Source organism: Ambystoma mexicanum, chromosome 3q, assembly GCF_040938575.1.
Source record: "Ambystoma mexicanum isolate Mex_15411 chromosome 3q, UKY_AmexF1_1, whole genome shotgun sequence".
Taxonomy (NCBI): Eukaryota; Metazoa; Chordata; class Amphibia; order Caudata; family Ambystomatidae; genus Ambystoma; species Ambystoma mexicanum.
Genome location: NC_090926.1, coordinates 1,251,398,110 through 1,251,413,262, shown reverse-complemented (window position 1 = coordinate 1,251,413,262; position 15,153 = coordinate 1,251,398,110).

Here is a 15,153-nt window from a genome sequence, read left to right as displayed (position 1 = left end):
TCACCAGAGTGGATTATCAGATGACCAATGAATTTATGGAAGTATATAAAAAAAAAAAACAAGAGTTGTGGAGTATGAAATGCTGAGAAATTGTCTTGTCACACTGCCAATTAATTTATCAGATTTGGGCTCAATAAGAATCTCTCCAATGAAGTGGGGACCAGCAGATGTTGCACCCTTCTGAACTGGAAGGTAAGTTCTTATATCACCCATTCGGTCTCAAACATTCAGTGTAGTATTCTGTAACATTTTGTACAACCATGGCTCTGGCCCTGTCGGCACTTAATCCTTATCCAGGGATTTAGAAGTCACTTAGTTCCTTAGTTCCAATTAAAATCATTCAAAACAGACTTACATTAGTTATAAAGTAGACTTTTTGAATTTGAGATTAAATTAATTTTAAGGGCACAACTTCATTTGAGCTTGGCTAGTAATGCTTTCAGTTTCTACCATTGCATTCAAGATCTTTCGCGCTCATTTTCCACATTATTCAGTAAAACTCAATCTGTTCTTTAATGTACATTGTATTATGCAGCGATACAAAGTAAGGACAATTTTGCAAAGTATTTTAATGAAGTCTGTTAGATTAATGAGAGCTAAAATAACCACTATGTTTTTTATGGACTTGAGTACATTTTCGATGTCCATTTCTTCTTCTTGCCTTGTCGGTTGTGATATTGTCATCAAAGAAAGCGACCAGACCATGAATCGATCCAGAGGGCATTTAACTGTCTTCTGCCACCAAGGAGGCATTAGCTGAAGTAAACTCAACCACCTTTTGAACTCCTCTAACCAATGCAGAATAACTTTCTCCTACTCCACCGTGCGACACATCAGGTGAGGTGTTGCTTGAGTGAGTGATCCACTTGTCAGTTTAGTGGATCTTTTCTGATAATCCTCCTGCCAGGTGTACACTACATCATAGATATAATGGAAACTTGAAGTGTTTTGTTTAAGTTCATTTTATAATCCCCTAGTTTAGAATGAATATCTCGAAGGGTAGCTTTTGAAAGATCTTTATCATAATTTGGCACAAGTACAGAATACATGTGTAATTAGTATAATTTTGCAAAGATCTTCATATGGAGATAAAGTAGACTATCAAGAATGCCTTTTTAGTAAACTGTTGAATGAATTATAATGATACCTGCAAGATGTTATCAAGCTAAACGAATTGCATGAGTACTTGATTACTATATTATTTTGACAGTAAAAATGTGTTTCATTGGAACCTTATGATAACATATCGTAAACATTGTGATGCTTAACCAGTTTAATCAATCTTATAATAAAAGTCTGTCCCATTCTTTGAAATAAAAGAATTATGTCTTGTGAAGGCATCATGAAGTAAGACAGACAACAGATTCACTTTTCTACAAAATAGTTTATTCTTCTTAAAAGGATGGATTAAGGCCTAACTTGCCCTATGCTAAGGTGGGATTTCCCTACCTAACAAAACTAAGCATAGTCTATGTTCAACTCAATGGTCTGTCTGTGTCCAGAATCTATACTTGCCCTCACAACTAAAGATATACAATGTGTAGGGATGTCAGCAACTAAAGAAACCGTGTTCTAACATACAGGCTGTGATTCTCTCTTGCAGTCGTGGGTTCATCCTGGCTCAGTTAAAACAAGCCATTGTAATCCCTCTACTTAAGAATCCATCCTTGGATGCCTCTATCTTGTCTAATTTCCGTCCTATCTCTTTACTTCCATTTTTCATGAAGCTTCTTGAAGCTCTGATTTCTCCTCTTCTTTCTTGGAGTCCTTTGCAGTACTCAACCCTTTTCAGTCTACTTTTCGGCCAGGAAGGGGTACAGAGAGTGTTCTAGTCTCAGTTATGGATGACCTCACCAGGATCCTTGACAGTGGTGGAGAGGTGGCCCTGATTTTACTCGACCTGTCAGCAGCTTTTGATACTGTCGATCACCCCCTCCTCATTTCCTTGCTGGCGGCGATAGGAATATCTGGTCCCGTGCTGGCCTGGTTCACCTCCTTTCTGACTGACCGAGGCCAGTCTGTTTCCCTTCCTTCTTTTCTGTCCTCTGTACACTCTTTCTTCTGTGGGGTTCCTAGGGTTCCGCCTTGTGTCCGATGTTATTTAACATCTATATTTGTTCCCTGTTTGCCCTTATTCGCTCCCACGGCTTTAGGTATTACTCTTACGCGGATGACACACAAATCCTGGTCCGCTTAGATCTTGACCGGGACGGTGTGTCATCTCGTCTGCATGACTGCCTCTTGGCCGTGGGGAATTGGATGCACACTAGTTGGCTCAAGTTAAACGGGGACAAGACAGAGGTCTTGGTGGTGGATTCTTCAGCTATGCCTGACTCTTGGTCTTCTACTTTCTGGCCTGCCTCTCTGGGTGCACTTTCAATTCCAGCGGCAGTGGTGAAGAACTTGGGGTTCTATCTATCTACGTCACTTTCTATGGTGGCACAGGTTAGTGCAGTATGCCAGGCTGGTCATATTCTGTTACGGGTTCTTTGCAAAAACTTGCCCTTTCTTCCTGCTTGACTGCACCCACATGTGGTGGCCGCATTGGTTTCGAGCAGGATTGATTGTTGTAATGCTCTCTTTCTGGTGCAACCGGCTGGCGTGATCCGCCGGCTGCAATCGCTTCAGAACTTAGCCCCTCGAGTTGCTTCTGCAACCCCTTATGGCGCCCATATCAGACCGGCGTTGCGCCATTTGCACTGGCTCACAGTGCAGCAGTGGATCGCCTTTAAATCTTTGTGCATTGTTCATAGGGCGGTCTATCAGGTTGGACCAGAATTCCTTCAAGATAAGTTTCAGCTCGACATTCCCAATCAGACTCTCTGCTCTAGTAGAGATCAATTGGTGGTGGTTCCTAAATTTCGCTTTCAGAGAGTGGGTGGTAGGGCCTTCTCAGTAGTGGCTGGTAAGCTGTGGAACAGTCTTCCTTTTAAACTTAAGTCCACAGAGAACCACCTAACCCTCCGTCGCTTACTCAAGACCACTATCTTTTGTGTGGCCTTGCTATGTACTTACTCGTGCCAAGATGTCTTTGTGCGCATGTGCGCGTTATACGTTTCCGTGAAGGACCATGGGTACAGTGGATGTCACACTAGCGATAGTATTACTGGCACGCCCTGTCACCGTCCCTTTTCGAGTTCCAAAAACAAAAACTGTAATACTCAGCAGCTTCCACTAGGTGTCGGCCTATGCACAGCATTTGAATCTAAGCAGATACAAGCATCAGAAATATATATATATATATCTGGTGCTGATTTAATAAGTTGGAGAAAAAATAGTGTAAGTTACACTTACAACAAGAAATGTCTTAAGTTCTACTTACACTGTTTTGTTTGAGTTTAGTATGTTTATTCTTACTTAAGCGACTTATTTAGCTTAGTAAGTCAGCCCCTGGTGACTTTAGGATGTCCTCTTTCATTTGTAGGCCGTGCAACATAAACCATGCCCGTTTGCTGTGGTCAATCCCTTAAATTCTGTATAATAGTTTAGTGAATGCCCCCCAGGTATGGACAATACCTATTTCTTTTGCTGTGCCAATGGTACTGCTGACCATGCGGGTGCCTTATATATTTAAATACATACATGCCTTATATACAGTTCTAGATTATGTACTGTACTCCCTAATTGACTTTCTCTTGTTAATGAAGGCAGTCTAGTCCTCTTTACATGGAGCCATAATAAGCACTGCATTACAAGTACCAGTACATTGTGACACTTGTGCAAATGCTTTATAGGACGTCAGGCACTGGGACTCATTTCAATTTCCGGTGGTGTGGATGAAAGCAGCTGTAAAGTGGCGATAATTCTGTTACTGTTATTTTACTGCGACTTTACCGCGTTACCGTACTCTGACTTTGGAGGGCAAGTTGTGGGTTTTCCTCCAGCATTTATCTAGAGGTAAACCTTCCACTTTATGTCCCAAAATCTTTACAATTACAAATGAGGATTAAATTGACTGCAAAAATAGGGACAAACCTTGCTGTTACCACACTGGTAATTGCACTGCAAATCCACGGCCCCGAGTGGCGGTAACAGAAAAAAGGTTTTTTCAGTGGAATTTCTGCCAAACTCGTAATGAGGCCCAGATGGGTGCCACAGGGACATTACGGCAGGCGGCGGAAACAGTAAATCCCATTCCCATGGAGTCCGACTCCATGGATGAGGGGGCCACTGAAACGCTGGCTCCATTGCCAACGGTACCGGTGCTTCAGTCAGAGGCATTCCATAGTGTGGCGGTACATTGCTACCGGCACCCTTATTTCTGGACCCCCATACTTGGAATGAGCCCAAATTGTTTGCAAATATCTTTTTTATTATACTCAAATATATCATAAATTGATACTTGGTCAATTGATGTACAAACACATGTATGCATATTATTTTCTTCAAAGGGGTAAATGATTTGAATAGCTGTTAGTGACTTACTCCCGACACTAAGCTATGTTGGTCTACTTAGTTGTTTCATACCTGTCATTCTTTATACAACACTTTTTGGAGGCAGCCAGTGTCAGTATGGCATTAGCTGAGCTGTGTGATTGACCATACAGACTGTAATGCAGCAGTGACACCTAGTGTCCACTCTCAAAATGGCAGTGGCTGAGCTTCTGGAGCATACAGAGGATGGTGCAGCAGTGACACCTAGTGGCCAGTCAGGGTACAGCACTGCTTGGGAACCTACATGTAGCTGTCACTAGTACAGCAGTGGCACCCATCACAGTATGGAATTGTCTAATCTCCTGGAGGGATCATAGAGACAATGGCTCAGCAGTGCCCCCCCCCCCCCCAGTGACCAGTCGCAGAACAGCCTCTTTGTGTTTATTTATGAACTGGGTGTCATTTCACGCAGTACTTTCAAAATAGGCAAAATAGAGAGAAAAGTTAATCTCGAGTATTGATTGATTGATATTTTATTTCTATCGCGCTCGTACACAAGTGTTTCAGAGCGTGACAAGGCAAGGGAGGGGAACAGGGAAGAACAAAACAGCGATCTTACTAGGCCCAGTGACATTGAGAACGTGCAAGTGCTTGGGAGAGGGGGGAGGGGAAAAGTGCATGGAAGGGGGGAGAGGTGGAAAGTACGAAGCAGAGGAGAAACAGATAAATAACAATAAATAAATAATAAAGGCAACAAACAGTGGTAATGCAGCCAGCAATTTGCAAGTGCTAGGTTTAAGGCAGCAGACAGGGTAGGTCTGATAAGTGCAGGAAGAAAAAGGGGGTGCTGTATGGGTACAGATACAGACCCCAGTGCAAGGGGTGACCCTGACGCAGTGCGGAAGGGTGGCAGGATGAGCAGGTACCTGGGCCCAAAAGACAGAGGGTGGCCAGGTGCACAGTGCCAAGAGAGAACAGATCAGCAGGGGAGAGGGGGAGCGAAGGCAGAAGAAAAGAGGATGGTCTTCAGGTGCATCCGGTACCGGAGATGGTTCTCCTCAAGTTTTAGAGTGGCAGGGAGGCTGTCCCAGAGGGAGGCCCCAGCCGAAGGCAGAGATCTACCCCAAGCTCGTTTCTTAGAAAAACGACTGACCCTGAGTGAGTTGGAGGTAGAGGAGCGAAGAGCTCGAGAGGGGAGGTATTTGCGGAGGGATAGCTGAAGGTATTTTGTACCCAGGCCCCAGAAAGTCTTGTGGACAATGCAGAGGGTTTTGAATTTAATCCTTGCATCCACTGGGAGCCAGTGGAGAGATTTCAGAGCTGGAGAGATACGATCCCAGGGCTTGAGGCCAAGGACAAGTCTAGCAGTCCTGTTCTGGATTAGTTGCAGAGAGTAGAAGCAGGTAGATTTAGATGGAGGCTGTTACAATAGTCCAAGCTAGAGAGAACCAGAGCTTGGGATACCATGAGCTTCTGGGGGAAGGAGAGGAAAGGCGGAGTACCTCTGAGGAGGTGCAGTTGGAAATTTGACTTTTTAGAGACCTCAGAGATGTGGGCGGAGAAGGAAAGGGTGGAGTTAAAGATGACCCCGAGGTTCTTAGCCTCGCAGGTGGGGGTAGGAGGAGGGCCAAGGGAGGCCGGCCAGAGAGTGAGGGGAAAGAATGGTGAAGGTGTGCCGATGAGGAGGATCTCCGTCTTGCTGGCATTCAGACAAAGATCATTGGTGGAACACCAATCTTGAATGGCAGTTAGGCAATCAGAGATGAGAGAGGGAGAGGAGGTGGCAGAAGGCAGCCTGAAAATGAGTTGAGTGTCGTCAGCGTAGCACTGGAAATTTGAGCAGAAAATGGCAATGCAGTGGGCGAGAGTTGCCAGGTATTGGTTGAAAAGCCAGGGCGAGAGGTTAGACCCCTGGGGAACACCACAGATAGAGAGGAAGATAGATGACAGGAAGGACCCAAGTTGGACCTGGGGGGGTCGATCTGAGAGGAAAGAGGTCAGCCAGGCCTGAGCCTGATCAGTGATACCCAGGAGTTCACGGAGATGGTTGAGCAGGATGGTATGGTTGACCGTGTCGAAGGCAGAAGAGAGATCGAGGAGGATGAGGACAGAGGGAATGTTAGAGACAAGGTTGGTGAGCAGATCTTCACGGATGTTTAGGAGAGCAGTTTCCATGCTTCTGAAGCCAGACTGGTGGTCATGGAGACAGCCAACAGAATTGGAATGAAGGTTAAGCTGAGAGATGGCCAACTTTTCCAGGAGTTTGCCAAGAAAGGGAGTAATAGAAATTGGGCGATAGTTAGCTGGACACGAAGGATCAGCTGTGGGTTTCTTGAGAAGAGGATGCACAAAGGAGTGCTTCAGAGGGGAGGGGAAGGATCCAGAGGCGAAGGAGTGGTTGCAAAAATCAGCAAGGGCCGGAGCGAGGGTGTCAATGTGGTCCTTGATGTTTTTAGAGGATCAGGGATGAACCTGTTTTGAAGAGGCTTTCATAGATCGGACTTGTCTAGCAACCTCGTCAGGGGTGAAAAGAGGAAATGACGAGAAGGATGGTGGGAGGGTGGCTAAAGGAGGGTCAGCAACCACAGATGGAGAGGGAAGAGGAGGAGTGTGGGTGGGGAGGGTGGACAGGATGTCCTGGGTTATTGAAATGAAGTGAGAGGCAAGGGCATTGCAAAGAGCCTGGGAGGCAACAGGAAGGGTAGAGACTGCAGCAGGGTTGGCCAGCTCCTTGCAGATTTTAAAGAGTTCGGCCGAGTTGTTAGATGCCGCAGAGACACGAGCTTGAATATGGACGCTTTTCTTGGTGAGGACAGAGAGTCGGTATTGCCTTTGTGGCAGGCGACAGGCCAGTTTGTCAGAGGACGAACAGGAAGTCCTCCATTTCCTCTCAGCTGCCCTACACTTACATTTAAGTGTAGCTAGGTCAGAGTCATACCAGGAATTGCACTTGGCTTTGGACTTCAAACGGATCCTCATGACAGGGGCAAGAGCATCAAGCGTATCAGAAATTGAAGAGTAGAGACAGGGCTGTGTCAGGATGTGAGACAGCCAAAGGTGGAGGGGGGGGGGTGAGAGAAAGTGGCGGCAAAAGCCTCAACTGACACACACTTCACGGGCTGGATGTCAGAGAAAGTAGGTGGCAGTGTTGGGGTAGGCTTGGCTTCGGGGGTAGAGGGGGAGAGATGAGAGAGTGATCGCTCCAGGAGAGAGGAGTGGTCAGAGGGATGGAGAGGGTGAGGTCAGAGGAGATCAAGACATCGAGTGTGTGCCCTGCAGAGTGAGTCGGGCAGGATGCCTTTACATAAGAGCATTGCTTGGTTGAATGACTTCTGCAGGGTGTAGACGGGATAAGAGTATGACCATGTACCAGGGACAGAAAATGGAAAAAATAACCATATTTTATAAACTGGGAGCCTGGGGCCAGTATTTACATGTTTCCAAACGACAGCGAGTAGTTCTGTGAGTAGTATGTAGGAGAAGTGGGTTGAGTGGTTAGTTTGGAGACAAGGGTGGACGGGCTTGGGTCCACGCTAGGTCCGCGCTCAATAGGTCTCCTAATAATAATTATAATAATAATACTGGACGTCAGTTCTGCACCGTCGCACTAGTCCTCCGCAAGCAGGTGGAGTGTATCTCATTCTGAAGAGTTCCTCAGAACGCATGGCTACGATGGGATATGGCATTTATAACACGCCTGTACACAAGTGTTTCTAGGAGCGACAAGACAAGGAGGGGGAAACAGAGGGAGGACACATCAACGATCTTACTAGGCCCTGATGGAGCTGAGTGAAAACCATAAGCAAGGCGTATTAAAGCTCATTCTTATGTACAGCCTGATAAACAACTGGATGACGCAAAACTCCATGTGCTTAGATCCAGCTAAAACAGAGCCGATGGTCTTTGGCTCAACACAAACTCGAGTCAAGCTCAGCTCGGAGTATGTATATATCAGCATTGAAAACAACGTTAAAGACAAAGTAAAAACACGTGGTGTTTCTAAGGACGCCGCGGTGAGCTCAGAAGCTTATTTGGATGGCGTGGTTTGGAGCACACAGTATCATCTCCAGGTAAACCCCTCCTCACACAAAAAACTGAGCAACACTGGTCAGGGCAATTATCAGGCCCCTCCTGGATTACTGTAACGCCCTTCTGCTCGGGGCAAATATTAGAGACATCAGAAAATGACAAACCGTACCGAAACGAAGCTGTACGTGTCGTATATGACATCCCCAAAAGGGAACACATTACGGGGGCCAGGAAAATAATTCACTGGTTGTCAGTGACTGACAGAATACGCTTGAAGGCACGCACCCTGATGCATAGATGCATGTACGGTAAGGCACTGGTTTACTTAAAGGATCAAATTGAACCATGCGCTCCCACTAGACAACTGGCTGTTAATACCAAGGATAACAAGTTGTAGAGGTTTGGGTCGAGCCTTCTATACACTCTCAGCCCAAACTTGGAACGTTGTGCCGACAAAATTAAAACAGGAAACAAGACCGCAGGTTTTTAGTAAAAATCGCAAAACACATCTTTTTTATTGATCCCACAGCAGTCGCAACACGGATTAGATACACCTGTGCCTAGTGAAGTAAAACGTTATGTTGCCCCGTCTCCTTTTTATCACGTGTATATGTAGCGCCCCGATACATAAGGGTTTTGGTGCTATATAAGCAAATAAATCAAATAAATAACCAGACAACTGCCCCCAGAGCCGGCCCGAGGCAAGGGCAGTGTGTGCAGCGGCACAGGGCTTCGCTCTCGGGGGGCGGGCAAGAGGGGTGCGCAGGTGACATTGCTTTAAAGAGGGGCTGTGCTGTTTCCTTGGATGATGCGTGCTTTTTCCGAGCGAGGCCACAGTGTCACCTCCCAAGCCATTGTGATGCTCTGAAGAGAAATACCCCCTTCCCAGCGCTCATCAGGTGCTGCAGGCCCCATAATTACTGCTAATCACTTTCTTTGCTCTAGCCTGGCTCTTAAAGCAGCAGCGATTTACACGTCACGGCTCATTGTTAGGGCAAGGCCTTTCCGTGTGAAGAAATGCAAAGGGTAATTTCTATTCTAAAAGTACACCCTCCTCCAGGCCACTTAAAATATAGCTCACAGAGCAGTTTCAAACTAACTGCATAATTTTCAGGTGTTCATATTTAACACACCAAAAATAGTTTCTTTTTGGTAGTATGTAATATTTTCATCACACCATATAGCAAGCCTGTATTTGTCAAACATTGAAACACAAACAGGTTACCTTTTATCACAGTAGTCTATGTCTTGAAAGTACATTTTCAAAACTCAAAGACCATGTTTTGCCTTCTGCTGAACTGCATTCTGGAATTTGTAGTCTCCCATTCAAGAGGAGAATAACGTCACAATTGAACAATTTTTGCCGAAAATGTTTCTATAAGGAGTTATATATTTGTGGGAATACCTTACTATGGTTTGTGTACTTTTTAAGTCATATTTATATAAAGTATAGTTCAAAGCCAAACATGAGCAGGCAAGCAAGTCATCTATATATGCCCAGGTTGCAATCCTGGAGATGTTAATTGGCCTCATTGTGGCATGTGTTGCTTTCAGAGGGTGGCCGCTACCCTGCTTGGGTATTTTTGAGCCCGGAATACTTGTTCAATTGTTCGGCTGCAAGGATTTCACCCAGGTGGTCTAAGTGCAGATCCTTACCCAGCAGACCACCGAAAAAGGTCATCAAAACACATGTCTCTTACTGGAATTTTGTTTTCCTGGGAATATTTCACTATAGATTGTTGGGATTAAAAGGTGCGCCCCTTTTACACTTTGCTAGCATAGTTATTGGAAAATCTCCCCTCTCTGGTCATGTTTTTGGTCACATTTTCGGCATTAATTTTGGAAAAAAATTATGTTTTTAAAGGGCAATGCTCTTTCGTCTGGTGCACTTTCTTCTAAGGCGAAAGGTCAATTGAATCACACTTGTATATTTCACTTTAAGATATGTACACTTACTGTGCGTACATTCATAGGGACCATCTTTTGATTTTTGCTTGGGGGCCAGAAGTTCCCACACCTAGTGATGCGGGGGAGCCGTAACCATCCCATAGAGGAAACACACCATTTTACAGGACATTTTGCATAAAGAATGTGAAAAAAGCCATGTGATTTACAGGAGGATATAAACATAACATCTCAGCAACAGTCACCTAACCTGCTCATTTGCATTACAACATTCTGTTATGGAATCGCCTGCTTCCCCTTTCAATTCCTGCACCCCGCCAAAATGTCGTGGCCTGCTCACCCCCTCCAAAGAAGGCTCAGGGGGTACACTGATGAGGCTCCCTTCTCATTCTGTCTGCTACCTCAAAATAAAGCCGCACTCCTGATATTACCACATGGGTAAATGTTAACAGTGACAAATCATATACTGGATGTCACATTGTAGTTGTCTCCCGCCTTACTAACGCCTTACTAACGGCAATGTTTATTGGATGTAACTGTCCATGATATGTTGTATATTAAAGAATCATTTAGTGAAATAATGTTCTGTAATGTTACGTGTCACCATTTAAGCAATTGCCCCAGGCCACTGCGGCCCAATGAGACATTTGCCCTAGTCAACCATTGCACTGACGCCTAACCTGGCACCTGCTCACTATACTCGTGCAGTCTAACGAGAGAACAGCCCCCTCACCCCATAGCATGGATTCCGCGGCTGCCTGCTGCAAAAGCCCCAAGAGATGAGTGGCGGTCTTGTATTCCTTCAAAATGGCCTTGGCCAGGAAATTGTGTGCTCTGCCCTGCACGTCCAGAGTCTCTCCCGCGGAAAATCCCAGTTCAGGTCATTGCCCACTGCGCCCCGTACGCCCAGTGTCTCTCCCGGGGAAAAGCCCAGGGCAGGTCATTGTCCACTGCGCCCTGCACGTCCAGGGTCTCTTCCAAAGAAAAGCCCAGTTCAGGTCAGTGCCCACTGCGCCCTGCATGCCCAGGGTCTCTCCCGAGGAACAGCCCAGGGCAGGTCGCCACCCACTGCGCCCTGCACGCCCAGGGTCTCTCCCGGGGAGAAGCCCAGTTCAGGTCATTCCCCACTGCGCCCTGCATTCCCAGGGTCTCTCCTGGGGAAAAGTCCAGGGCAGGCTATTGCTCACTGCGCCCTGCACGCCCAGTGTCTCTCCCGAGGAAAAGCCCAGTGCAGGTCATTGCCCACTGTGCCCTGAACGCCCAAGGTCTCTCCCGGGGAAAAGCCCAGTTCAGGTCAGTGCCCACTGCGCTCTGCATGCCCAGGGTCTCTTCTGGGGAAAAGCCCAGGGCAGGTCATCACCCACTGCTCCCTGCATGTCCAGGGTCTCTCTGGGGAAAAGCCCAGGGCAGGTCATTGCCCGCTGCGCCCTGCACGCCCAGGCTCTCTCCCGGGGAAAAGCCCAGTGCAGGTCATTGCCTACTGCGCCCTGTACACCCAGGGTCTCTCCTGGGAAAAAGCCCAATTCAGGTCATTGCCCAATACACCCTGAACGTCCAGGATCTCTCCCGAAGAAAAGCCCAGTTCAGGTCAGTGCCCACTGCGCCCTGCATGCCCAGGGTCTCTCCCGAGGAAAAGCCCAGTTCAGGTCATTGCCCACTGCGCCCTGCATGCCCAGGGTCTCTCCCGAGGAAAAGCCCAGTTCAGGTCATTGCCCACTGTGCACTGCACGCCCAGTGTCTCTCCCGAGGAAAATGCCAGTTCAGGACAGTGCCTCTGCGCCCTGCACGCCCAGGGTCTCTCCCATGGAAAAGCCCAGTTCAGGTCATTGCCCACTGCGCCCTGCATGCCCAGGGTCTCTCCCAGGGAAAAGTCGGGGGCAGGTCATTGCCCACTGCACCCTGCACGCCCAGTGTCTCTCCCGAGGAAAAGCCCAGTGCAGGTCATTGCCCACTGCGCCCTGCACGCACAGGGTCTCTCCCGGGAAAAAGCCCAGTTCAGGTCATTGCCCACTGCGCCCTGCACGCCCAGGGTCTCTCCCGAGGAAAAGCCCAGTTCAGGTCATTGCCCACTCGCCCTGCATGCCAAGGGTCTCTCCCGGGGAAAGCCCGGGGAAGGTCATAGCCCACTGCGCCCTGCACACCCAGGGTCTCTCCCGGGGAAAAGCCCAGTTCAGGTCATGGCCCACTGTGCCCTGCACGCCCAGGCTCTCTCCCGGGGAAAAGCCCAGTGCAGGTCATTGCCTACTGCGCCCTGTATGCCCAGGGTCTCTCCCATGGAAAAGCCCAGTTCAGGTCATTGCCCACTGCGCCCTGCATGCCCAGGGTCTCTCCCGGGGAAAAGTCCAGGGCAGGTCATTGATCACTGCACCCTGCATGCCCAGTGTCTCTCCAGAGGAAAAGCCCAGTGCAGGTTATTGCCCACTGCGCCCTGCACGCACAGGGTCTCTCCCGGGAAAAAGCCCAGTTCAGGTCATTGCCCACTGCGCCCTGCACGCCAAGGGTCTCTCCCGGGGAAAGCCCAGGGAAGGTCATAGCCCACTGTGCCCTGCACACCCACGGTCTCTCCCGGGGAAAAGCCCAGTTCAGGTCATGGCCCACTGTGCCCTGCACGCCCAGGGTCTCTCCCGAGGAAAAGCCCAGGGCAGGTTGTCTCCCACTGCGCCTTGCACGGCCAGGGTCTTTCCCGTGGAAAAGCCTAATTTAGGTCATTGCCCACTGGGCCCTGCACATCCAGGGTCTCTCCCGTGGAAAATCCCAGTTCAGGTCATTGCCCACTGCACCCTGCACGTCCAGGGTCTCTCCCGGGAAAAGCCCAGGGCAGGTCATTGCCCACTGCACCCTGCACGCCCAGTGTCTCTCCCAGGGAAAAGCTCAGGGCAGGTCATCGCCCACTGTGCCCTGCACGTCCAGGGTCTCTCCCGGGGAAATGCCCAGGGCAGGTCATTGTCCACTGCGCCCTGCACGTCCAGGGTCTCTTCCGAAGAAAAGTCCAGTTCAGGTCAGTGCCCACTGCGCCCTGCATGCCCAGGGTCTCTCCCGAGGAACAGGCCAGGGCAGGTCGCCACCCACTGCGCCCTGCACGCCCAGGGTCTCTCCCGGGGAGAAGCCCAGTTCAGGTCATTCCCCACTGCGCCCTGCATTCCCAGGGTCTCTCCTGGGGAAAAGTCCAGGGCAGGTTATTGCTCACTGCGCCCTGCACGCCCAGTGTCTCTCCCGAGGAAAAGCCCAGTGCAGGTCATTGCCCACTGTGCCCTGCATGCCCAGGGTCTCTCCCGGGGAAAAGCCCAGTTCAGGTCGTTGCCCACTGCGCCCTGCACACCCGGGGTCTCTCACGGGGAAAGCCCAGGGCAGGTCATTGCCCACTGCACCCTGCACACCCAGGGTCTCTCCCGGGGAAAAGCCCAGTTCAGGTCATGGCCCCCTGCGCCCTGCACGCCCAGGGTCTCTCCCAAGGGAAAGCCCAGGGCAGGTCGTCGCCCACTGCACCCTGCATGCCCAGGGTCTTTCCCCTGGAAAAACCCAATTCAGGTCATTGCCCACTGGGCCCTGCACGTCCAGGGTCTCTCCCGGGGAAAGCCCAGGGCAGGTCATTGCCCACTGTGCCCTGCACGCCCAGGGTCTCTCCCAGGGAAAAGCCCAGGGCAGGTCATTGCCCACTGCGCCCTGCACTCCCAGGGTCTCTCCCGGGGAAAAGCCCAGTGCAGGTCGTCACCCACTGCGGTCTGCATGCCCAGGTTCTCTCCCGGGGAAAACCCCAGTTCAGGTCATTGCCCACTGCGCCCTGCACGACCAGGGTGTCTCCCGGGGAAAAGCACAGTGCAGGTCATTGCCCACATGTCCTGCATGCTCAGGGTCTCTCCCGGGGTAAAGCCCAGTTCAGGTCATTGCCCACTGTGCCCTGCATGCCCATGGTCTCTCCCGGGTAAAAGCCTAGTTCAGGTCATTGCCCACTGCACCCTGCATGCCCAGGGTCTCTCCCGAGGAAAGCCCAGGGCAGGTCATTGCCCACTGCACCCTGCACGTCCAGGGTCTCTCCCGGGGAAAAGCCTAGTTCAAGTGATTTCCCACGCCATCCTGCACGTCCAGGGTCTCTCCCGGGGAAAAGCCCAGGGCAGGTCATTGCCCACTGCGCCCTGCACGCCCAGGGTCTCTCCCGGGGAAAAGCCCAGTTCAGGTCATTGCCCAATGCGCCCTGAATGCCCAGGTTCTCTCCTGGGGAAAAGCTCAGTTCAGGTCATTGCCCACTGCACCCTGCATGCCCAGGGTCTCTCCCGGGGAAAGGCCCAGTGCAGGTCATTGGCCACTGTACCCTGCATAGCCAGGGTCTCTCCCGGGGAAAAGCCCAGTGCAGGTCATTGCCCACTGCGCCCTGCACGTCCAGAGTCTCTCCCGGGGAAAGCCCAGGGCAGGCTATTGCCCACTGCGCCCTGCATGCCCAGTGTCTCTCCTGGGGGAAAGCCCAGGTCAGGTCATTGCCCACTGCTCCCTGCACATCCAGGGTCTCTCCCGGGGAAAGCAGAGGGCGGGTCATTGCCCACTGAGCCCTGCATGCCCAGGGTCTCTTCCGAGGAAAAGCTCAGGGCAGGTCATCGCCCACTGCGCCCTGCATGCAGAGGGTCTCTCCCGGGGAAAAGCCCAGTTCAGGTCATTGCCCACTGCACTCTGCATGCTCAGGCTCTCTCCCGGGGAAAGCCCAGGGCAGGTCATTGCCCACTGGGCCCTTCATGCCCAGGCTCTCTCCTGGGGGGAAAGCCCATGTCAGGTCATTGCCCACTGCTCCCTGCACGCCCAGGGTTTCTCCCAGGAAAAAGCCCAGTTCAGGTCAGTGCCCACTGCGCCCTGCAT